The following is a 26,765-nucleotide window of genomic DNA, read 5'->3' as shown; positions in this document are numbered from 1 at the left end:
GAATAAAAAGGGAAAAATCATGAGACAGAAAAAAAACAACAAATTTGAAAAAGAGAAAATAGTATGCTTTGATCTGCATTGATTCCATAGTTCTTTCTCTGTATGAAGATGACATTTTTCCATGACAGGTCTTTTAAATTGTCTTTGATCATTGTATTTCTGAGAAGATGTAAGATTCATTATAGTTGATCATTGTACAATGTTGCTGCTAAGATATACAATGTTCTCCTGGTTCTGCTCACTTCACTCAGTTCATGTAAGTCTTTCCAAGTTTTTCTAAATACATGCAAAGATAGTTTTAAACATTTATCTTTTGTAAGGTTTTGATTTCCACATTTTCTATACCCCTCTTTTCCCTCCTCCCTCCCCACGTCAGCAAGTAATCTGATATAACTTAATCATGTTTAACATAGTTCCATATTAGTCATGTTGTGGAAGAAGAATCAGAATTAAAAGAGAAAAAAAATCATGAGAAAGAAAAAAAAACATAAAAGTTTTAAAAAGTTAAAATGGTACCCTGTGGTTTGCAGTCATATTCAGTTTTTTCTCTAGATTGTGGATGGCATTTTCCAACACAAGTCTTTAGAATTGTCCTTGATCACTGAACTGAGAAGAGTTAAGTCCACCATAGTTGATCATCACACAGTATTACTGTCAATGTGTACAATGTTCTGGTTCTGCTCACTTCTTTCAGTATCAGTTCATGCAATTCTTTCTAGGTTTTTCTGAAGTCTACCTACTCATGATTTCTTTTTTTCTTTCCTGGAAAACTTTTTTTTATTGTGGGTGAAGAAGCAGGGCAGCTGGACAGTTTAGATGATTCCAATCTTGTTGGCAACATCTAAAGCATCATAGTCTGGAGCAAGCCAGACATAGGCCTTCTTCTTTCCATCAGGCTGGATCAGTGTGTTGACCTTGGCCACATCAATGTCATACAGCTTCTTTACAGCCTGCTTGATTTGGTGTTTGTTGTCCTTGATGTCCACAATGAAGACCAGGGTGTTGTTATCCTCGATCGTTTTTCATAGCAGACTCGGTGGTCAGGGGGCGCTTAATGAGGGCATAGTGATCAAGCTTGTTTCTCCAAGGGGTACTTTTCCGAGGGTATTTTGGCTGCCTTCGAAGCCTTAGTGTCTTGGGTCTCCGGAAGGTGGGCGAGGTTTGGATCTTCTTCTTTTTGTGGCTGTGGACGCCCTTCAACACTGCCTTCTTGGCCTTCAAGGCCTTGGCCTTGGCTTCTCTCTTGGGGGGGGCGACGGCTTCCTTCTTGGCCTTTGGCGCTATCTTGGGGGAAAGGGCCTACTCATGATTTCTTACAGAACATCAGTACTCCATCACATTCATAAATCACAATTTATTCAGTCATTCCCCTATTGATGGGCATCCCCTCCAATTCTTTGTCATCACATGATAAATATTCTTGTATATATATATGGGTTTCCCCCTTTTTATGATCTCTCTGGGATACATATATAGCAGTGGTATTGCTGGATCAAAGGATATGCACAGTTTTATTGTTCTTTGGAAAAAGTTCCAAATTGCTCTCTAGAATGGTGGGATCAGTTCTTAGAATTCTATCAACAATGCATTAGTGGGGTGGCTAGGTGGCATAGTGGATAAAGCACCAGCCCTGGAGTCAGGAGTACCTGGGTTCAAATCTGGTCTCAGACACTTAATAATTACCTAGCTGTGTGGCCTTGGGCAAGCCACTTAACCCCGTTTGCCTTGCAAAAAAACTAAAAAAAAAAAACAAGCAAAAAAACAATGCATTAGTGTCCTAGGTTTCCCCATATCCACTCTGATATTTATCATTTTCCTTTTCTGTCATCTTAGTCAGTCTGATAAATATGAGGTGGTATCTCAGAGTTGTTTTAATTTACATTTCTCTAATTAGTAGTGTCTTAGAGTAATTTTCATAAGTCCAATCTATAGATAACTTTAATTTCTTCATCTGAAAACTGCCTGTTCATATATTTTGACCATTTATTAATTGAACAGTGACTTGTATTTCTCCATTGTAGTTTTCCATTTATTTTAGAAATGAAGCCTTTGTCAGAGACCCTCACTGTAAAAATTCGTTCTCAGCTTTCTACTTTCCTTTTAATCTTGGTTTTACTGGTTTTGTTTGTGCAAAAACTTTTCAATTTAATGTAATCAAAATTATCTATTTTGCATTTCATTACATTCTCATTCTTTTCTTTGATCATAAATTCCCCTTCTTTCCATAAATCTAACTGGTTTTTAGAAAAGTAGATTCCTTGCTCTTCTAACTAACTTATGATATTACCCTTTCAGTCTAATCATGTACCTATTTTGACCTTTTCTTTGTATATAGTGTGAAATGTTAGGTTATGCCTAGTTTTTGCCATAATAGTTTCCAGTTTTCCCAGCAGTTTTTGTCATAGTGAATTCTTATCCCAGAAGCTAGAATCTTTGGATTTATTTTTTAAAAAAAAGTAGATTTGGTATAGTTATTTATTTTTATTATTGTGAACCGAATCTATTCCACTGATCCACCACTCTATTTCTTAGCAATACCAAATAGTTTTGATAATTGCTACTTTGTTGCATAGTTTTAGATCTGGTATGACTAGACCTCCTTCCTTTGCATTTTTTTCATTAATTCCCTTGATATATTTGATCTTTTGTTCCTCCAGATAAATTTTGTTATTATTTTTTCTAGCCCTATAGAAGAAATTTTGGGTATTTAGTATTTTTTTAGAAAACCTCAATTAGGGTCACACAAGAGTTGGAATGACACATTTAGCAGATAGATGGTGCAATGGATTTACAACTAGGCTTAGAGTCAGGAAATGGCAAACCACTGCAGTATTTTTGCCAAGAAGTGGATAGAGTGCCAAGTCAAGAGTCAGGCCAAAAGTCAGGAAGACCTGAATTCAAATTTGACTTCAGATACTTATAATTTATGGAACCCTGGGCAAGGTATTTTATCCTGGTTACTTCAGTTTCCTCATCTGTAAAATGAGCTGGAGAAGGAAATGGCAAAGTACCACAATAGCTTTGCCAGGAAAACCCTAAGTGGAGATATGAAGAGTAGGATATGACTGAAATGACCAAGCAACAACAACTGTCCTAAATATTTTTGCCTTATTTCCTCTATCTGATCAGAAGTTCCTTGAGGAGAAGGGTTTATACTCCTTTTGTATCTTCTTAAGTATCTAGTATAGTGTTGGGTCAAAGGTTATGATTATCAAATATCTTCTGAGTGAATGAATGATGGAGTGGGCTGCTAGAAATGATCTTTATACACTTTGAAATTTTCTGCTGGATTGTTTCCCAGGAAAGTCATTTAAGTCTCAAAGTCACCCATTAGTGCTGCTGCTGGTATATAGGAGATATTTTTTATTCTTTTTTGTTTTATTTTAATTTTTTAGTTTTTGCAAGGCAATAGGGTTAAGCAGCTTACCCAAAGTCATACAGCTAGGTAATTATTGTCTGAGGGTGGATTTGAACTCAGGTACTTCTGACTCCATGGCTGGTGTTCTATCCACTGCACCACCTAGTCGCTCCTACATATAAGATTTTGTGGGTGGAGTGGGGTGCAGGTTGGCAAAAATAATGGTTGGCCATGGGAATCAAAGAACTTTTCCCTCCATTCATGGACTCAGATAATGTTGAAATATCAGGAGGGAAGGTTTGAGCTTGAATTCTAGGGCTGTTAGACCTGTGGAGCAGGTGGCTGCTTATGAAACAAGACTTGAGGGAACCTGAAGACATGCATGTCCAAAATTTCTGTCAATTATGACTCAGCCCTTTTCACCTACCTGGCAAAATGACCACAGTTAGAGTCACTGTTAAGAGTCAACCACGGGGCAGCTAGGTAATAATGTGATAATGTGATCATAATGTGATAAAATAGGATATAGACAAGATAAATTAGAGATTTATCTCAGGGAAGGCACTATCATTTAGAGATTAAGAAAGGCTTCTTGCAGAAATTGAAATTTTTAACTGAGACTTGAAGGAAAAAGTCAGGGAAATAAGGAGTCAAAGAAAAGGAGAAGGAAAATTCTGGGTCTGGAAGATAGAGAAATGACCTGTATATTTTGTGCAAGTCTTGTCTCCTTGAGTTTATTAGAGTAGCTAGCTGTGGATGAGAGATAGAAACAGGAATTTTCAGCTGGGAGGATGGTGTATCTAGAAGAAAATATCTAAAGTCTGAGATGAAGAATGCAGCCATGCCTGGGGTAGGTCACTGTAGGAAGATAAAGATGGATGGTACACTGAGTCATGATGATGTGAGATTACACGGATGACATCATATGTTGTCCTAGGCTTGGACTTCTGGAATTTATCCAAGGGAATCTGTACATTCCTGTATGTATATGGATACTTCCCCCCTTCTCTCCCCTCCTACATCTTCCTTTAAGGAAGCTCCAGTGACTGATAGGGAACTCAGCATCTCCCAGAGATAATCCTTTTCTCTTCAGGAGGCTTTGAACTCTGACCCACAGGGTTTTTTAATGTTGATTTTTTAATACTGAGTTTCCTTGGTGAATTGATTGGACCCCTGAACTATTACGATCAAGCTTGCTGGCCTGATATTTTAAACTTTTTTTTTTAATGTTTTTGCAAGACAAATGGGGTTAAGTGGCTTGCCCAAGGCCACACAGCTAGGTAATTATTAAGTGTCTGAGGCTGGATTTGAACTCAGGGACTTCTGACTCCAGGGTGGGTACTCTATCTACTGTACTACCTAGCCGCCCCTTTTTAAAAACTTTTTAATACTTTATTTATTTCTTTTCCTAACTACATGCAAAGATGGTTTCAACAATGATTTTTGGGTAAGATACTGAGTTTCACAATTTCTCCCCCCTTCCTTCTCTCCCCCCTCCCCGACAAAAAGCAATATAAGTTATGGGTGTATAACTATATTTAACATATGTTCATACTAATCATGTTGTAAAAGAAGAACTAAATCAAAAAGGGAAAAAATCCATGAGAGGGAAAAAAATCATAATACATAAAACAAATTTTAAAAATTGAAAATAGTAAGCTTTGGTCTGCATTCAGACACCATAGTTCCTTCTCTGAATGTGGATGGTATTTTCCATCACAAGTCCTTTGGAATTGTCTTTGATTATTGTACTGCTGAAATGAACAAGTCCATCATAGTTGATCATCACACAATGTTGCTGTTAATGTAAGTAATATTCTTTTGATTCTCCTCACTTCACTCAGCAAAAGTTCATGCAACTCTTTCTAGGCTTTTCTGAAATTTTGTTCCCCTGTGATTTCTTACCTCAGTTTGTTCAGCTATTCTCCAACTGATGGATATCCCCCTCAATTTCCAGTTTCGTGGTGGGAAACCACAATGAAAAGAATTGCTATAAATATTTCCGTACATGTGGATTTTTTTTTTTTTACTCTTTTTTGTGATCTCTTTGGGACATAGACTTAGTAACTCTCTATGCCTTTCAATGGCTCTCCTCATTTCTCTTTAGTTTTCTGGACCTTTTAGTTTCCCTAGTTCTTTTCAAGATGTAACTCAAACCCTACTCTCTCTAGGATGTCTTTCTCTTCCCATTCCCCTCTATTATTTTATACCTTCATCTATTCTGAATATGTCTTGTATGTACCTGGTAATTTACATGTTGTTTCTCCTATAAAATATGAACTCCTGAGGGCAGGAAATATGTTTTTGTCTCTCTTCATATCCCCAGTGCCTGTTGTATAGAGTACATGTCTAATGAATGCTTGTTGAATGCCTGATTCCAAGTTGGGAAGGGTTGGTTATGTCACACTTAGTGTCTATGCGTAAAGATTACTTGGCTCCAAGTTAGCAGCCTTTACCTGAATATCTTCATCCTGATTGACATAGGAAATGCTTTCCCTAATTGCTCATTCTTAACTCTTCCCAGAGTCTTTATGTATCACGTTGTGGACTCCACCCTGTGCTCCTTTTCCTTCTTTAACATTCTCTGATTTTTGCTTTTTATTTTATTTTATTTGGTTTTTGAAAGGCAATAGGGTTAAGTGACTTGCCCAAGGTCACACAGCTAGGTAATTAAGTATCTGAGGCTGGATTTGAACCAGGTCCTTCTGATTCCAGGGCTGGTGCTCTAGCCACTGCACCTCCTAGCTGACTCGTGACTTTTTTTTAAAAATAAATTAAAGGTTGTGGCAACCCTGTGTTGAGCAAGTCTATCAGAGCCATTATTCCAGTAATGTGCTTATATTGTGTTTCTGTGTCACATCTTGGTAATTCTCACATTTTTTTATACTCTTTAACTAATCTTATATCAGTTCTACTGATAAGTGCACTGATTTTTGGTATTACTATTGTCATTGTTTTGAGTTGACACAAACTGAACCTATTAAAGACTGCAAATTTAATAAAAAAAAAAGTGTTGTGTGTGTTCTGATGGCTCCACTGACCAGTCATTCCTTGTCTCTCTCCCTTTCCTCAGGTCTCCCTGTTCCCTGAGACACTCACTACCCTCCCCCTTTCCAGACATAAGGGATTTAGTAGAGAAAAAAAGAGATAGTACTCCCATCCCTGACCAATTTGAGGAATATGTCCTTTCTTACAACTGTCTTAGAATTGACTCCTGGGAAGAGGCAGTTAGATGACACAGTGGATAAGAACACTAGAACTAGAGTCAGGAAGAACTGAATTCAAATCTATTCTCAAATATTGACTAGCTTTATATCTTGAACCATTCAGGTCCTATGGGCAAGGTTGTGGCAAGGATCAAATGAGATATTTGTGAAAAGTGCTTAGCACAATAGTTCTATATAAAGATTTATTTCTCTTCCTGTTCTACAACTCCTTTTCTGGTTTTTTCTTTTTTTCAAGGGGAATCCTGCTCAGGACAAGAAGATCTGAGAATTAATTCTCAGAATCTGTGAATCTCCCTGAAATTCAACATCCTCTCTCTTTTCAACGATCAACCCTACAGACAGGCAGCATAAGATAGTAGAGAGTGTATTGGGTTTGGAATCAGAACAACTGGGTTCAAAAGCCATTCCTGATGCTACCCATCTTTTCTTGGGAAGTCACAACTTCTCTGGGACTCAGATTCCCCATCTGTAAAATGAGGAATTTGAATTAGCTGGCCTCAGAGCTTCCTTCTTGTTTCTTGTCTTATGATGGAATTTGATTAATATATTATACAATTGTATATTTCATATGTCATTATATCATTAATTATGTAATCATTAAAAATCCTATTTCAATTTAAATATTTCAATATATTATAATGTACATATAGCATATAATAATAATGAATATTGCTATGATGGAATTTGATCAAATTATGCTGGGTCATAGTTGTTAGAGAGCAGACCTCAGAGTCAGAGAGAGATCTGGGTTCAAATTGTTCCTCTGACATATACTGGCCATAAAATACTCAACAACTATTTTTATCCTGGGCAACTATCTTGAGATTATAATTTTGCAAAGGAAGCACTAATCTGCATAGGTAAAGAAAGTCTCTCTCTAGGAACTTCTTATATTAATGAAATCATGGGTAGGTTAAAAAAAATGAAACATTATGTACAAGGCAAGTAACTGGGTACTATTTGGATAAATGAGGAGAATGTAGAGATAAGGAATGAGTGAATTAGAAAGCATTTATTAAGTACTTACTAGATGTAAAACACAATATTAAATTGTCATTCAGTCATTTTCAGTTGTATCTGACTCTCTGTGACCTCATTTGGGATTTTCTTGGCAAAGACATTGGAGTTGTTTGCCTTTTCCTTCTCTAGCTCATTTTACAGATGTTTAGATATGCATTATCTTCTTCTATTGGAATATAAGATCCCTGAGGGCTTGGATTCTCTTCAATTTTTTTTTTAATTCTCAACTTGTCAGGTATCAGAGAAATGTGGGAACTGAAGGTTGTATACAATGTGCATCAGATGAGATCATTGTATCAGTTGGATTTAATAGTTTTTCTTCATTTTTTTTTTAGATATTTTTGCAAGGCAAATGTGGTTAAGTGGCTTGCCCAAGGCCACACAGCTAGGTAATTGTTAAGTGCCTGAAGTCAGATTTTAACTCAGGTACTCCTGACTCCAGGGCCGGTGCTCTGTCCGCTGCACTACCTAACTGCCCTTGTTTTTTCTTCATTTTAAGGAAGGGTTCTTTGGTAGGGAGGACTTTATATTATAAATGACTATAAATCAAAAGGCACTGATAAAACTTTAAAAAATTTTAAGAAAGGTCTGGTAACACCATTAGAGAGGAGATAAACTCAAGATGCAGAACTGCAAATACATTTTTGAGCATGACCAAAATGGGGATCTGTTTTGCTTGACTATACATATTTGTTACAATGATTTTTTTCTTTTTCTTTTTTTTTCCAGAAGAGTAAAAGAGAAAAAAAGTGTTTGCTAATAGGAAAAAGAACCAAGAATGCATGGGTAGGATTTTAACTAAAGAGACTTTACCTAGGTAAGATGATCCAGGCAAAAGGTAATATGAGAAAAGATGGAGATGGGATGGTCAGTGAGTCACTTTGACTGAAGCACTGGCTAAATGAAAACATTTGAGATAATGCTGTTAAAGTTAGCCCAATCTTAAAACCATGAAGGCCAGGTTCAGGGTTCAGGCTTTAAAGGCAATTAAAAGATTTTGTGTCAGGAAATATTATGATCAGAACTGCATTTCAGGAAACTTAATCTGGGCAGTATAGCAGAGAGGTACCATTTAAGTGATGGAGAATCTTAATGTCAGAAATATCTGAATTCACTTCCTGCCTCTGATCCACCCTATCTGGGTGACTATAAGCAAGTCATTTAACATCTCAGTGTCCAATGAAGCATTGAGAAATTGTAAACTATAGTGGGGTTATTGTATTGGTGAGAAAATAAACCTTCCTCTTGCATAGGCTTGAACCTGTTGCTCCCCTGTCCAAAAATCTTCCGTGGTTCTCTGTGGTGTTCATTGTGGGATTCAAGGCCCTCTATGATCTGGTACCACTTTATCTTTCCATGCTCTGTTCATCTAACATGACTTGTGCTTTTCCACTTTAGCTTATACAACAATCAGTGTCAGAAATATCCTTTTTACATTTTATTCTTTTTAAATTTTTTAATTATTTATTTATAACCTTATTTTCTTTTGAAATTTTGAGTTCCAAATTCTCTCCATGCCTCCTACCCTTCCCATACTGTAGCCAATTGATTGATTTTGGTTATGCCCATGATGAATCACAATTCAGACCTGGGAATGTAGATGTAGAAAAATAGGGATTTATTAAAAGAAGTTGCAACACATAAGAAAGTGATAGGAAAGTTAAGAAGAGTTTGGAAAGGGAGAGAGAGAGAGAGAGAGAGAGAGAGAGAGAGAGAGAGAGAGAGAGAGAGAGAGAGAGAGAAGGGCAAGTAGCCATGAGGCTTGGGTTAACCAGGCCGCATGGTGAAGCCCATGGAGCTCTATGTGGTTTACTGAAGAACCAGAGGAAAGCCCATCCTTCTGGATGTGAGGCTGGAAGAAGCAAAGGCTCGGAAGGTACTTCTTGTTAAATAATCCTCCATTGTAGGCTGGACAGAGGGTGGTGCTTGGGGTGTAGTCTTTTCACCTTGGACCAAGTAACTTCCAATGGCAATCTACACGCTGTTCCTTCCTGTCTCAAGATACTTGATGTACACTTTTAACACATCATTTCCTGCCCAACAGTGTTCAGGCCATGACTAACAAGGTCAAGGTGGAAATGGGGGATAAGATAAAAACAACAGGGTCCAAGGGAGGCAGAATCTCAAGAGCAGGGACCTCCACACATTTGGAAGATTTTATTTCTGCTAATTCACTATTCTCTACATCATTTCCCTGCATCACTATCATTGAGAAGGCAAATAGAAGGATATCAACTACTGTATTTCCCTATGCACCCTTTTTTCAAAAAATTTGAGGTCTAAAAATTGGGAGTATCTTATACTATGGTTGTAGGGGTTTTTTTACTTGTATTTCCCACTTTTTCATCCTTGTTGTCTTTATGTTCATTGTTTCTTATTTGTTGGCAGTATATTGGGTTACATTTTGCCATGTTCTACCCAGAAATGGCTCAGAAAAGATTTTTGTACAGTGCTGAATTCAAGTTCAAGGTGATCCAGTTTGCAAAAGTGAATGGAAATCATGCTGCAGAACGTAAATTTGGTCCTCCTCCAACTGAGAAAAGAATCTGAGACTGGCTGTGGGAAGAAGAAACCTGTCTGAAAACATCCTGGCAGAAGAAGGTCACAAGAGGCAGGTCATCCACATGACCTGGATTAGAGAGGAATTGAAGAGCAAAGAACCATTGGGATTCCTGTGTCCACATAGATGGTTCAGCAGGCAGCAAGAATAGCTAATAAAAAAGAAGCGCCTGATTTCAAAGGAGGACACAAGTAGTGCTTCAAGTTCATGAAACGGAATGGATTAAGTGTTCATCCATGCACCAGACTTGCTCAGGGTGTGCTTGGTCAACCCCAGACCAGAGCACAGGCAGAAAAGCAAACAGAGCCTCTCTGTGTCAAACACAGATGAGGACAAGCTAATGGATGGGAGTTTTATCAAGTGATGAGGAGCTGAATGAATTTTATGATGTGTAAAATTGAGTTCAATAACTTTAAGTAATACTTTTTTTCAAATTTTGGGTCCCAAAATTACAGTGCCTCTTACACATGAGAACATCTTATACATGGGGAAATATGAGTATTGTACATATGAAATCACCCAAAATATATTTCCATATTAGTCATATCTCAAAAAAGCAAAGAAAAAGATAAGAAAAGAAAAAGAAAGAAAATTATATTTCAATTTGCATTCAGAATTCATAGTTCTCTTTTTTCATCATGAGTCCTTTGAATTTGTCTTGGATCATTATATTGATCAGAGTAATCAGATCTTTCACAGTTGATCATCATTACAACATTACTGTTACTGTGCACAATGATTTGCACAATGATCCAGATTTTCTCACTTCACTTTGCATTAGTTCATATAAATTTTGCTATTTTTTTCTTCTGAAACCACCCTTCTCATCATTTCTTTTAGCACAATAGTACTCCATCACAACCATATGACACAACTTGTTTAGCCATTCCCCAACTGATGAGTATCCCCTCAATTATCAATTCTTTGGTATCACAAAAGAGCTGCTATAAATATTTTTGTACACATAGGACCTTTTCCTTTTTTAAAATCTCTTTAGGGGCACAGACCTTGTAGTGTTATTGCTAGCTCAAGAGTATGCAGTTTTATAGATCTTTGAGCATAGTTCCAAATTGCTCTCCAGAATGGCTGGACCAGTTCATAACTCCACCAGTAATTTATTAGTGTACCTATTTTCCCTTATCCCCTCCAGTCCTTGTCATTTCTGATAAGTATGAGAGAGTACTTCAGAATTGTTTTAATTTCCATTTCTCTAATCAATAGTGATTTATAACATTTTTTCATATTACTATTAATAACTGATTTCTTCTTCTAAAAACTGCCTGTTTATATGCTTTATCCATTGGGGAATGGCTCTTATTTTTATGAATTTGCTTCAGTTCCATATATGTTTGAGAAATGAGACTTTTATCAAAGAAACTTGCTATACATTTTTTGTAATACTTCATTATCATGATACTCATTATCAAAATGTACTTTCCCTACTTATCTCTTTTGATTAGATCAGTTTTGACTTTTGCTTTGTATTTAAAATACCCTTGACATTTTTACTTCAGTTGAAGTTAATAGCTTTCTTTCTAGTCCTTTAACTCTCTGTGTCTCTGTTTTAAGTGTATCTCTTGTAAATAACATATTATTGGATACCGATCTCTAATTCATTTTGCTGCTATTCCCATTTTATGAATGAACACTCCCCATTCACTTTTATAATTACTGTATATTTCCTGACATCTTATCCTCCCTTTATCCTTTTCTTATCTCTGTTTATCCCATCACTTTTCCAAAGTCTGTTTTGCTTTTGACCACTGCCTCCCTTAATTTGTCCTCTCTTTTATCATTCCCCACTTTTCTCTCATCCCCTACTATTAATTCTCTCTTGGGTGAGGTAGATTTCTATACCCATTTAAGCATGTATGTATCTTCCTTCTTTGTTCTTGTTCTTTTTTTTTTTAGGTTTTTGCAAGGCAATGGGGTTAAGTGACTTGTCCAAGGCCATACAACTAGGTAATTATTAAGTGTCTGAGGCCAGAATTGAACTCAGGTACTCCTGACTCCAGGGCAGGTACTCTGTTTACTGTGCCACCTAGCTACCCTATATCTTCCCTCTTTGAATCAGTTCCAGTGAGATTCAGATTCAAGCATTGTCCACCACACTACATTTTCCCTCTATTATAAAAATTATTCTTTGCAAGCCTCTTTTATCTTAGAAAAATTTTCCTATTCTACCTCTTCCTTCTCCCTTCTCCTGGTGCATCTCTCTTTCTCATTCCTTCATTCTCCTTTTGTTTGATATTTTTGGGATTATTCCAACATAAAAGATTCACACTCATTCCCTTTGTCTAGATGACCTCCTTCTAACTTCCCTAATTATGATAAAGATCTTAGGAGTTTTATTTATCATCTTCCTATATAAGAATGTAAGCAGTTTAACCTTATTGAATCTCAAATAAATGCTCTTTCATGTTACATTTTTATGCTTTTCTTGAGTCTTGTGTTTGAAGCATATTTTTTTCCTGTGTTCCCCAACCACCAGTTCTGTCTCAGGTGGATCACATTCTTTTTTTTTTTTTTTTTTTTTTTTTAGGTTTTTGCTAGGCAATGGGGTTAAGTGGCTTGCCCAAGGCCACACAGCTAGGTAATTATTAAGTGTCTGAGACTGGATTTGAACCCAGGTTACTCCTGACTCCAGGGCTGGTGTTTTATCCACTGCACCACCTAGCCACCCCCTGGATCACATTCTTTATGATAAGTCCATCACAAAAGCTACTTCCATATTTTTCCGCCATTGCTGTTGCTGATCGCAACTCCCTCCATTCATACCTCCCCACTACCATATACCATATTTTCTCTCTCTTCTTTCACTCTGTCCCTCTTCTAAAATGTGCTGTAGGGTAGCTGAATGGTACAGCAGACAGATCACTGGCCCTGGGGTCAAGAGGCCCCGAGCCCACATACCACCCCTAAGGCCCAGCAACTACCTGGGCCCGTGGTCCAGGACAGACCACCCAATCCCAGCCAGCCCCTTGCAAGGAGTAAAAAAGAAAATGTATTATATCTGACCACACTCCCCAACAATCCACCCTCTCCTCCATCACTCACATCCCCCCTTCCCCCTGTTCCCCTTCTTTCCTTTTTACTCTAGATGTTTATATCCCATTGAGTGTATATGCTGTTTCTTCTTCAAGCCACCTCTGATGAGAGCATAAGTTCCCTCATTCCCCCTCGCCTTCCCCTTCCATATCATTGTAATAGTTCATTTCAATAAAAAATTATCTTAGCCTATTCCACTTCTCCTTTCTCTTACTCCCATTACATTTCCCTTTTAGCTACTGACTCCATTTTTGCAATATATTATATCTTCAAATTCAGCTCTCTCCTGTGCTTCACCTATAAAAGCTTCTTCTACCTGCTCTATTAAATGAGAAGTTTTATATGAACATTATCAGTATCATTTTTCCATGTAGGAATACAAACTATTCATCATCATTAAGTCCCTCATATTTTATCCTTCTCCTCCACTCTCTATGCTTCACCTGAGTCCTGTATTTTAAGGTCAACCTTTCTGTTCAGCTCCGGTTGTTTCAACAGGAACAATTGAAATTCCCCTGGTTCATTGAAAATCCATCTTTTCCCCTGGAAGAGGATGTTCAGTTTTGTTGGATAGTTGATTCTTGGTTGCATTCCAAGCTCTTTTGCCTACTGGAATATTATCCAAGTTCTATGAGCCTTTATGTAGTTGCTGCTAAGTCCTGTGTGATCCTGACTGCAGCTCCACAATATTTGAATTCTGTTCTTCTGGCTGCTTGTGATATTTTCTCTTTGACTTGGGAGTTCTGGAACTTGGCTATAATATTCCTGGGGGTTGGGTTTTTTTTTTTTTTTGGATCTCTTTCCAAGGGAGATCAGTGGATTCTCTCAGTTTCTAGTTTGCCCTCTGCTTCTAGGATATTTGGGCAATTTTCCTGTAAGAATTCTTTAAAAATAAGGTCATGGCTCTTTTCCTGATCATGACTTTTAGGTATCCCAATATGTTTTAAATGATCTTTCCTGAATTTGTTTTCCAGATCAGTTGTTTTTTCAATGAGATGTTTCACATTTTCTTCTAATTTTTCATTCTTTTGGTGTTGAAGTATTGTGTCGACTTCTTGTAAAGTCATCAGCTTCCTTTAGCTCCATTCTACATCTGAAGGATTTGTTTACTTCAGAGAGCTTTCTGATCTCTCTTTCCATCTGGCCAATTCTGCTTTTTAAAGCATTCTTCTCCTCAGTAACTTTTTGAACTGTTTTATCCATTTGACCAATGCTAGGTTTTTTTTGTTTTTTTTTTTTTAGGATTTTGCAAGGCAAATGGGGTTAAGTGGCTTGCCGAAGGCCACACAGCTAGGTAATTATTAAGTGTCTGAGAGCGGATTTGAACCCAGGTACTCCTGACTCCAGAGTTGGTGCTTTATCCACTATGCCACCTAGCCGCCCCTCCATGCTGGTTTTTAACATGTTATTTTCTTCAGTATTTTTTTGGATCTCCTTGACTAAGCTACTGTTGTCTTTTTCATGTTTTTCCTGCATCTCTCTCATTTCTTTTCCCAATTTTTCTTCTTCTATCTTCCTTACTTGATTTTCAAAATCTTTTTTGAGCTCTATCATAGCCTGAGCCCAATTTCCGTTTTTCTTGGAGTCTTTAGATGCAGAAGCTTGTACTTCCTCATTTTCAGATTGTGTATTTTGATCCTTCTTGGGATCATAGACTATGTATTTCTCAAAGGTGTTCCTCTTTTTTTCTCTGTTTACTCATTTCTCCAATCTGTGCCTGGTTTTGGGGTGCTTCCTGAGCTTTTGGGACACTCCCACAAGAATCTCAGTGTGTGAAGCTCTAACTTCCCTCCTGGTGTGTAAATGACCACAAATACACCCCTCTGCCACGGGGCTGAGGTGTGGGGGGCTATTCTATGGGGGGGCCTAGACTGTGATCAGGATCTGAATGTGGTCAGAGTCCCAGAGTCCTGTTCCAGGTACAGAGGACAAACCTCTGAAGTCTCTTTCCACTCCCCTATCTTTGGTGGGCTGAGCACTCAAGGCTCAGTTGCCTGGGGGCTCCTGCTCTCTGGTTGCAGCCACTGCTGCTGAGCTGACTGTGCTGAATGCAGCAACCACCCTGAGGGCCTGGGCTTCGTGTGCTTGGTATGGCAGAGGTCCCCTCTGCTGATCCTCCATTTTGTTCCCGGTGCTCCCCTGGGGTGTAGGTCAGGAAACTACCCCCATTGCCATGAGCTGTGGCTCCCAGGCACTCTGGGGCTGCCTTTGGGAGGCTGAAGTTTCTTCACTCTTGCAGGCTGCCCCTCTAACCCCATGGAGCAGAGCCTTTCTGCTATTTTCCAGGTTACCTTGGTCTGGAGAATTGCCTCACTGGATTTTTCTGTGGGTTCTGTTTCTCCCAAATTTAGTTAGAGTCTTAATTTTAAGATTTTTGAAATATTATGAAGAAATACCTAAGAGAAGCTCTTCTCCTGTCACCATCTTCAAGGTCTAATCTGAAGGTCATATTTTCTATCTCCTCTATTCGATTAAATACACTTTTACTCAGGAAAAATTATACTGAATTTTGCTAGTTAGATTATTCTTGGTTGTAATCCTAACTCCATTGTCTTCTAGAATATCATATTCAAGCCTCTGAACCTTTAAGGTGGAAACTGCTAAATCTTGTGTGATCCTGACTATGACTTCATGACATTTGAATTCTTTCTGATTGCTTGCAGTATTTTTACCTTGATCTGGGAATTCTGGAATTTGGTTATAACATTCCTGAGATTTTTGTTTTTAGAATCTCTTTAAGCAATTTCTGTTTTACTCTCTGAATAGAAGATATCAAAACAGTTTTCCTTAACAATTTAATAAGATGTATAGAATCTTTTTAAAATCATGACTTTCAGTAAATCCAATAATTCTTAAGTTGTATCTCCTCAACCTATTTTCTAGGTCAATTATTTTCTGATAAGATATTTCTCATTTTCTGCTATTTTTTCATTCTTTTGACTTTGTTTTATTATTTCTTGTTGTCTCATGGAATCATTAGCTTCCATGCCCAATTTTAATTTTAAAGAAATTACATTCTTCAGTGAGCTTTATCTCTTTGCCCATTTGACTAGTTCTGCATTGGGGGGGGGTTGCAAGGCAATGAGGTTAAGTGACTTGCCCAAGGTCACACAGCTAGGTAATTATTAAGTGTCTGAGACTGGATTTGAACTCAGGTCCTCCTGACACCAGGGCTGGTGTTCTATCCACTGTGTTACCTGGCTGCCCCCCACCTTAGTTCCGCATTTTTAAGGACTTTTTTCCTCAGTGAATTTTTCTGCTCTTTTTACCATTAGGCCAAAAAGATATTAATTTTCTTTTGATAATTTTTTGGCATCATTCTCATTCCTTTTCCCAATTTTTCCTCTACCTTTTTTTTAAATCTCTTTCTTTAACTCTTCCAGAAATACTTGTTGGACTTGTACCCAAATAGTATTTTTCTTTGATCATTTCCTTTTGAGTTTGTGTCTTGGTCTTTCCTGCCACCATAGTAGCTTTTCATGATCAAGTTATTTTTCTCTTTCTTCCACATTTCCCCAGTCTATTTATTGTCTTTGAAATTTATGTTAAAGTTGGTGTTTGCTCACTAGAGGATAATGAGGTACTTTCCCAAGTTTTAGACTTTTTCATGTTGCAGTTTCCAGAGCTAGTTCAGGGAATATGCCAGATTTCAGGGCTTCCAAGGCAGGGTGACCCAGGGAGGGGTGTGGTCATTGTTCTCCTGGTCTGTGCTCTGGTCTTTCCCCTTACTTCCCTACAGCAGCAAGCACTAGCAGTCCTCCTGGCCTGGAACTATGACCGAGAATTTCTTATGGGAATAGAGTTATCAAACAGTGCCAGTTGCATCCAGTGCAGCAAAGAATCCCCTGTAATTTCTTTCTGACTAGTTGTCCAAGCCACCCTTATAGTCTCTAAGACAAGAGCATCTGAAGCTACTGATGCTTCTTTGCTACCTCCTTGCTTTACCACTGATGCACCTGCTCTGCTCTGGGCTGGTTCCCATCTCAGTGATACTTCAAAATTTCATTTGAGGAGTTATTTTAAAGTTGTTTGGAGGGGAATGTTGCTATAGTTTGGCTGGGTTGATGCCTATACTCCACCCTTTTGATTTGAATTCATACTTATCCTTTAATTTCTAACTCAAATCCAACCTTCAAGTTGCCTTCCCTGACATCCATCCTTCCCCACCCTGATTTCACAAATTACTTGGTTCTGTAGCACTTATCGGTGCTTTTTTTTGAGCCAGAGTTATCTGTGGATATATCAAATTCCCTACTGGATTGAAAATACCATGAGGACAGAAGTCTTGAAATTTAAACTTTGGAACTCTTCCAGAGCTTAGAACTGTGTTATATGAGGAATAGAAGTTGAATACATTTTTATTGAAGGGCATTAAATAGAATCTAAATAAGAGTCTATTGCACTAGATCGGGTGAGAATTAATGAGGACACCTGATTAGGTAGGTGACATTGGGAGTAGAAATCTGGGATAACCAGTGCATTGTCAATGACTATTATTGGCACATTGAGTCCTGTTTCACCACCCTATGTGATTAGATCCCAAAGTAAATCTGTCAACTCTAGTTAGATTGTTAGAGCAGGAAGATTCTTCATAGGTTATCTAGTCTGACTTCCTCATTTCATAGATGAAGAAAACTGAAGCCAAGAAGGAGGACTCATAGTGCTGGAGATGGAAGAAACCCTATAGTCCAGCCCCTTCATTTTTCAGATGAGGCAACTGAGTTGAGAAAAGTCTAGATACTCTTCTTGGTCTATACCTTTCTCTCTAACCCCACCCTAAACTTAGGAAGTTACCCAAGAATGTACTGATTATTCCCTGAATTTGTCAGCACCGACATTTAACTTATGGATGAGGTATTGCTCTTAGAATCAGAAGAATCTAATCCTGTTTCAGACCTTTACTAGGCCATGTGACCTTGGACGAATCACTAAACCTTTATATGCCTCAGTTTAGTCATCTATAAAATGGGGAAGCTGGACTAATGGTCGCTAAAAACCCCTCCAGATCTAACTTGTTGAAGATCCTACATTAGGTTCTTTGGTGAACAAGTGAAATAGAAGAAACTATTCCAGAACCCAAAGAACTCACAATCCATCTGGGAAGATAGAATTAAGCCACCTGAAACAATCAGAGAACTATGATAAGACCATTTTTTGAGAAGTCATTTAATACAAGTGAATTTGAAATTTTCCTGGTGACAAGGAGTCATTGAAGATTTTTGAATAGGTCTATGCAAAATTGATCTTCCTGTCTCTCAATTCTTTGCCCTACAAAACTTCCCCACCCTGCCATGACAATCATATGATTATTAAACTAGTGATAGAGGGAGTTATCCTGTACTTCCTTCCATAACTTGAAGATTTGTGTTGGCACATTCCAGGATGGTGAGAGGACTGGATATTATGCCATATGCCAATAGAATTTGGGCTAGACCTGGAGTGAGGAAGACATGAATTCAAATCCAGCCTCAGACATTCAGACACTAGTCATGTGATCCTGGGCACATCATTTAACCTCTTTTTGCCTTGATTCACTGGAGAAGGAAATAGCAAACCACTCTAATATCTTCACCAAGGAAACCTCAAATGTGTACGGGTTCATTTCAAGAAGGGGGAGTGCAGCAACCCAGCCAAACTGTACCAACATTTCCCTCCAAACAATTTTAAATAACTCATCAAATCAGCTACATGGTCTGCAGGGTCATGAAACATCAGAACAACTGATCAAGACAAGGCATAGGAAGTGACATGAGAGTTATTCAATTATTTGGACGTGTCAGATAGAAGATTATACTTATTTTATTTTTTGTTTCCAGAGGGTAGAATTAGAAGCAATTGGTGGAAGTTAAAGATAGACAGATCAAAACTTGATTTTGAAAAATCTTAGCAATTAGGGATGTCTAAAAATAAAATGGGCTTCCTTAGGAGGCAGTGGTTCCCCATCCTGGAAGTCTTTATTTCCAGGCTGGATGACCATTTCCAGGAAATATTACAAAGGAAATTACATTGTAAGTACATGAAAATTTTGTATTGCATAAGAATATAAAATTTATATTTTTAAGTATATATATTTAATATATTGCAATATTTATTGTCATTATAGAGGGGATTTTTGTAACTGTGTGACTGATACAAAGGTATGCTCTATTTTAACAACTTTCCAAAAAGCAGGTTATGCTTTTCAATTTAATCTGCATTATTAACATTTTTCTCCATGACTAGACAGCACTAAACCAAATTCTGATTTGTAGTATTTGCAGATTTCTGGGGTATAAATGTTCACATGGAAAAATTTAACAATCAGGGTGGAGCCAAGATGGCAACAAGAACAGATCCTGTTTTAGGTGCTCTCTCATAAGTCTTTGAAACTAAGGACTTTAACTAAATTTTTGAGAGACAGAACCCACAGAGGGACCCAGTGAAGCAGTTACCTACTCAAGGTAACCTGGAAAAGAGCAGAAAGGCTCTGCTCCCCGGGGTCAGAGGGGCGGCCCGCCAGAGGGGTGGTCTGCCAGAGTGAAAGAACTTCAGCCTCCCGGAGGCAGCCCCAGGGCGCTGGGAGCCTCAGCTCACAGCAGTGGGGGAATTTCCTGAGCTATGCCCTGGGGAGCACCAGGCACAAATTGGGGGAACAGCAGGGGGGGGACCTGTGCCAGAGCAAGCACATGAAGTCCAGCCTTCAGGGCACACAGCAACCAGCATGGCCACTGCATTCCAGATCCAGGAAACATAAGCAAGCAGAGCAGGTAAGCAGGAGCTCCCAGGGCATGAACCCATGGAGTTGAGGGAAGGGAATGAGACTGCTGAGCTGTGTCCTCTGCCCCTGGAACAGGACTCTGGGGCTCTGAACACATTCAGATCCTTATTTCAGTCTAGGCCCCCCCAAAGAATAGCAGGGCCCCCCCCACCTCAGCCCCATAGCGGGGGGGGGGGGGGCGCATATGGTCATTCATAGACCAGCAGGGATGACAGAGCCTCACACACTGAGACCCTTATGAGAGTGTCCCAAAAGCTCAGGAAGCACCCCCAAAACAGGCGTAGGCTGGAAAAATGAGCAAGCAGAGAAACAAGAGAAACACCATTGAGAAATACATTATCTATGATCCCAAGAAGGATCAATATACTCAGTCTGAAGATGAGGAAACACAAGCTCCTGCATCTAAAGACTCCAAGAAAAACAAAAATTGGGATCAGGCTATGACAGAGCTCAAAAAAGACTTTGAAAATCAAATGAGGGAGTTAGAAGAAAAGCTGGGAAAAGAAATGAGAGAGATGCAGGAAAAATCTGAAAATGAAGTCAGCAGCCTAGTCAAAGAAATCCAAAAAAAAAGTGCTGAAGAAAATAGCATGCTAAAAACCAGCTTAGGTCAAATGAATAAAATAGTTCAAAAATTATTGAGGAGAAGAATGCTTTAAAAAGCAAAATTGGCCAGATGGAAAAAGAGATAAGAAAACTCTCTGAGGAAGAACAAATCCTTCAGAGAAAGAATAGAACTCAGAGAGATTGCTGAATTTACAAGAAATCAGGACTCATTACTTCAAAACCAAAAAATGAAAAATTAGAAAATGTGAAACATCTCATTGAAAAAACAAATGATATGGAAAACAGATTTAGGAAAGATAATTTGAAAATTATTGGAATACCTGAAAGTCATGATCAGGAAAAGAGCCTTGACATCATTTTCAAAGAATTACTGCAGGAAAATTGCCCTGATATTCTAGAAGCAGAGGGAAAAATAGAAATGGAGAGAATCCACCATTCTCCCCAAGAAAGAGATCCCAAAAAACCAACCCCTAGGAATATTATAGCCAAATTACAGAACTCCCAATTCAAAGAGAAAATATTACAAGCAGCCAGAAAGACACAGTTCAAATATTGTGGAGCTGCAGTCAGGATCACACAGGACTTAGCAGCAACTACATTGGAAGTTCATAGGGCTTGGAATATAATATACTGGAAGGCAAAAGAGTTTAGAATGCAACCAAGAATCAACTACCCAGCAAGGCTGAATGTCCTCTTCCAGGGAAAAAGATGGACTTTCAATGAACCAGGGGAATTTCAAATGTTCCTGTTGGAATGGCCAGAGCTGAACAGAAGGTTTGATCTTCAGATACAGGACTCAGGTGAAGCATAGAGAGTGGAGAAGGGGAAAATATGAGGGACTTAATGATGATGAACTGTATGTATTCCTGCATAGAAAAATGACACTGATAATACTCATATGAACCTTCTCAGTTAATAGAGCAGGTAGAAGGAGCTTTTATAGTTGAAGCACAGGAGAAAGCTGAATTTGAAGATGGTGTAAAATGGAGTCAATAGAAAAAAGGGAAATGTAATGGGAGAAAGAAAAAGGAGAGGGGGGAATAGGTCAAGATATTTCATATAATAAGATTTTTCTTTATTACCATGAGCTATTGCAATGATATGGAAGGGGGGAAGGCAAGGGGGAATGAGGGAATCTTTGCTCTCATCAGAGGTGGCTAGGAGAGGAAACAGCATATATATACTCAATGGGGTATAGGCATCTGGAGTAAGAAGGGGGGCAGGGGGAAGGGGGGGATGTGAGTGATGGAGGAGAGGATGGACCATGGTGGGAGAGTGGTCAGATTTAACACATTTTCTTTTTTACTTCTTGCAAGGGGCTGGGATTGGAAGGCCTGTCCGGGACCATAGGGCCAGGTAGATGCTGGGCCTAAGGGGTGGTAGGGGGGCTCGGGGCCTCTTGGTCCCAGGACCAGGGATCTGTCTGCTGTGCCACTCAGCTACCCTACAGCACAGTCAGAGTGAAAGGAGAGAGAAAATATAAGTACATGGTAGTGGAGAAATAAGAAAGGAGGGAGTTGCAATCAGCAATGGCAATGGTGGAAAAATATGGAAGTAACTTTTGCAATGGACTTATCAATAAAGAGTATGATCCACCCGCGACAGAGTTGTTGATGTTGGAACAAAGACTGAAGCACATTTATTATTATTTTTTGGGGGGGGGGGTGCAGGGCAAATGGGGCTGGGTAGCCTGCCTGGGGCCACATAGCAGGTGATCGTTGGGTGCTTGAGGCTGGATTTGGACCCGGGTGCTCCTGGCTCAAGGACCAATGCTCTGTCTGCCACCCAGCCACCCCTTTTATTATTAGTATTTTATTTTATTTTGGGTCTTTTCTTTCTTTTTTTTTTGTTTTTTGCAGGGCAGTGGGGTTGGGGAGGCTTGCATGTCACTCAGCTGAGTGATTGTTGGGTGTATGGGGCCAGATATGGACTCAGGTGCTCCTGGGTCCAGGGCTGGGGTTCTGTCCATTGTGCCACCTGACCATACCTACAATTATTACTATTATTTTTTTAATTTTAATTTTTTCTCTCCCCTTTACTTTATTGCTCAAGTGAGTCTATATTTTTTGGGGGAGGCGGTATTTTGTTATTTGTTTACTTTTTTTTTAAGTTTTTTCAAGGCAAATGGGGTTAAGTGGCTTGCCCAAGGCCACACAGCTAGGTAATTATTCACCACCTAGCTGCCCCTTTTGTTTACTCTTAAACAAGAATATTTTATTAATGTATAAAAAATATTATTTGTAAAAAACAAAAGTGCATACCCTTTGATCCAGCATACCTCTCCTTGGTCTATACCCTGAAAAGATGATGAAAAAGGGTAAAAACATCACTTGTACAAAAATATTCATAGCAGCCCTGTTTGTGGTGGCAAAGAATTGGAAATCAAGTAAATGTCCTTCAATTGGGGAATGGCTTAGCAAACTGTGGTATATGTATGTAACACTATTGTTCTATTAGAAACCGGGAGGGATGGGAATTCAGGGAAGCCTGGAGGGATTTGCATGAACTGATGCTGAGTGAGATGAACAGAACCAGAAAAACACTGTACACTCTAACAGCAACATGGGGGCAATGATCAACTTTGATGGACTCACTCATTCCATCAGTGCGACAATCAAGGATAATTTGGGACTGTCTGCAATGGAGAATACCATCTGTATGCAGAGAAAGAACTTCGGAGTTTGAACAAAGACCAAGGACTATTACCTTAAATTTAGAAAAAAATAAAACCCTGACATCTTATTGTCTGATCTTGCTATCTCTTATACTTTATGTTTCTTCCTTAAGGATATCATTTCTCTCTCACCACACTCAATTTGGATCAATGTTTACCATGGAAACAATGTAAAGACTGACAAACTGCCTTCTGTGGGGGTGGGGGTGGGGGGTGAGGGGAGGTAAGTAAGATTAGGGGAAAAATTGTAAAACTCAAAATAAATAAAATCTTTAATAAAAAAGGAAAGAAAGATTTAACAATCAGCTTTACTTTGCCTGTAGGACTTATCATTCTAGCTGTTATTTGAGGTTCCTTACAACTCTGAGGTTGTGTATGTTTTTATCCCTATTGCTGATACTTTTTTTATTTCCTTTCTGCCTTTCCATCAAAGCTTACTTCTCTCTCATGCAAATCCCACCCATCCCTGCTCATGTCAGGTTGACATCTCATGTCTGTCAAATGAATTCTTTGGTTGCATGAATTGGGGTGATGCTACAGTATTTGAGGTCTGAATTGTAGAGTTTAGTAGTCAGTTCTTGCTTTTGTTCTGTTGTTCTTTGAGATCCCTACCTGGGGTTTTCTAGGCAAAGAGACTGGAGTGGCTGGCCATTCATTTTCTTCTCTAGCTCATTTTACAGATGAGGATACTGAGGTAAAAAGTGTAAAATGAGTTGCCCAGATTCACAGAACCTGAGTTCAGATTTGAACTCAGTTCCTCTTGACTCCAAGTCCAGTGCTTGCTACTTAGTTCTACTTTCTCTTATATTGCTTGATCTCTTTTATATAAAACCCCTCCAGGACAGGAACTGTGTCTTTTATCTCCTCTTCTTGTTTAATAATAATTGTTAGCATTTATATGATTCTTTAAGGTTACAAGGTGAGTTATGCATATTATCTTCTATGATTTTCATAATAACCCTGAGAAGTAGATACTGTCTCTGTTTTATAAAAAAGGAAACTGAACCAGACAGAGACCAAATGATCACACAGCTCAGATGTGTCTAAAGCTGATTTGAACTCAGGTTTTTCTGGCTCTCAACACTCTACCCACTGCATTTAGTAGCTGTCATTTCCCTAACAGATCCTCCAACGTCTGGCAGACTTGGCATATGGTACACACTTAGTAAATCCTGCTTGGTCAGTTTTAGCAGCTTCAACCACTTGAGTGAAATAAAAAGTCAAGGAAGAGAAAAAGTCATGGCATTATGGATAGAGAACCAATCTTGGAGTTAGGAAGACCTGGCTTCAAGTCCTGCCTACTGCAATGAATACAAGACTTGAATAAATCACTTGACTTCTCACATTCCTAGGCAACAAGTCACAAATTGTTCTTCTATACTGGGAGAGGAAATTTCCTAACTGAAACTTCCCAATATTAATAAAATCCCTGGTACAAATTATAGAGCAATAAAAACCAAAGTTCCTCCCTTTATGGAGCCTTTGTACCATAATTAACATTGACTGAGCATACACTGGGTGCAGGATCTTGAAGTGATTAGAGTACAGTAAATTACTTAATAAAAACTCATAGGCCCACTAAGACAAAAGGAAAAGTTTAAAAAAAAAAGCTAGACTTCCAGAAAAGAACAAACAGAATAAGATATTACATACATGGTGTGATTGAAGGTGAAGACCTAAACTTCCCCCATTCACCATTTGAAGTTGTTCATTTTTGAGGTTAATACAAAGAGAGTCATAGTAAGTAATCTTGGAATCCAGGGCAAACACCATAAAATATGACCTTATAACATGCAATTAAGAAAAATTCAATCAACAGGAGAGGAAATTGGGATAATGGACCCACTGTGAGACCCCAGTACCTAAAAATCACCTAGTCGAGCCACCAACCTGGGGAACTGGGAGCAGGACTGGGGAGATCTTCATAGAGCACTCCACCTAGTAGCTTCTTTCTTTAACTAGTTATCCTTACTAACCAGGTGCTAGACTCAGTTGTTTCTACACTATAGAACAAGACCTGTACAAATGGAAATGTACATTTTTAAATTGTACTATCATTAAAAATCCTTATATGAAATGTTGTCTTCTAAATTTTGGTGTCCTAGTACAAAGGGCTAGTTGCTTTGACCTACTTAGTTTTTGATTGGAATTCCCTATTAAATATAAGTACTCGGGAGAGACATTTAAGGAGGCTTATCAGTCACGCACACCTTAGCATGAATTAGTTTAACTATATTACTTTCCTCTTGATGCAGAACTGGGAGATATAGGACCCTAGGTACACTAGTAGAGAATTATAGGGCTGCTTCCCAAGTCCCAGACAAAGGAGCCCCAGATTGTGGTAGGAACTCCTCAGAGAGCATACATCCCCTTTTTTGTTCTGGTCTTTTTTTTTTTCCAGAGGTATAGCACAAGGACTGAGAGTCAAGGGACTCACTTTAAATAAAAATGTTTGAAAATTGAATTAAAAAAAGAGAGATTGATGGGGCTCAACTGACAGAGGGGAGACACTACCCTAGAGAGTCCTAAAGAGACTGTCAGCAGTATTGGTCTCTATGGGAGACAGGTAAAGGAGGAAAACTTGATGATGATGACTATAGGGTCAGTCTCCTGTGGGTTAGAGTCCCCAGCCCTCAGTCAGTTCCTTCAAGTTGTTTGCTGAAATTGCAATGTCAGCCTAGATTACAACTCTTAGATACCAGCCTTATGTGGCCCAAATCCTTTCCTGGCAAACCTTCAGAGTACTGTTGCATATAAGGAAGTAGGTTAAAGTTGTGGGGAGCTTAGCCAGCTGTCAGCATCTGGGCCATGGACCTCAACATCAGGGAGGTGATGCCATGACAAACACATGAATTGAATTTGAATGGGGGGGGCTGTGCCAAGTCATCATCCTCATTTTCTCCTCCAGAGCCATTTGGGTCCAGTGGTCACATATGAAGCAGAATGATGGGAGATGGTCCGGGATGAGAGGGCAGTCAGTGTCAAGTGACTTGTCCAAGATCACTCAGTTACTGTCAAGTGTCTGAGGCCGAATTTGAATACCTGTCCTTCTGACTCCAAGGCCAGTGCTCTATACACTGTGTCACCTAACTGCCCTTAAAATCAGAGTGGCTATTAAATGAACAAATGAATGAAAAAAGCATGCCAGGGGCAGCTAGGTGGCGCAGTGAATAGAGCATCAGCCCTGGAGTCAGGAGTACGTGAGTTCAAATCTGGCCTCAGACACTTAATTACCTAACTGTGTGGCCTTGGGCAAGCCACTTAACCCCATTGCCTTGCAAAAAGAAAAAGAAAAAAAGAAAGAAAAAAGCATGCCAAATACTATGGTGAGTATTGGGGGGCGGGAGGCAGAGGGAGGTTATAAATAGAAAATGAAGACAATTCCTTTTTTCCAAGGATTTCACACTTTAAGATGACAAGTAGACAGAGGTCAGCTACAGGTAAATAGAAATGCCCAGAATCCTATAAGACTATAGCATGAATGAGAAGACCCAGGAATTCTTAGGATGCATGGAGTGATTACCTTGCAAGAACATACCATCATCATTGGTGAG

The 26,765-nt window shown here is 38.9% G+C and overlaps 1 protein-coding gene and 1 pseudogene across 1 annotated transcript in view; one reads left to right on the top strand and one right to left on the bottom strand.

Moving 5' to 3' along the window:
* The window catches only part of LOC141522077 (cytosolic phospholipase A2 epsilon-like), a 147,656-nt gene that overhangs the window by 7,419 nt on the left and 113,472 nt on the right, over positions 1-26,765 (top strand). The window lies entirely within an intron of this gene.
* LOC141520486 (large ribosomal subunit protein uL23 pseudogene) lies at positions 813-15,334 on the bottom strand (annotated as a pseudogene).

The sequence above is a fragment of the Macrotis lagotis genome, chromosome 4 (genome assembly GCF_037893015.1).
Source record: "Macrotis lagotis isolate mMagLag1 chromosome 4, bilby.v1.9.chrom.fasta, whole genome shotgun sequence".
NCBI lineage: Eukaryota > Metazoa > Chordata > Mammalia > Peramelemorphia > Peramelidae > Macrotis > Macrotis lagotis.
Note: the sequence above shows the minus strand (reverse complement) of the source record. Positions and strands in the feature narration are given on the sequence as shown.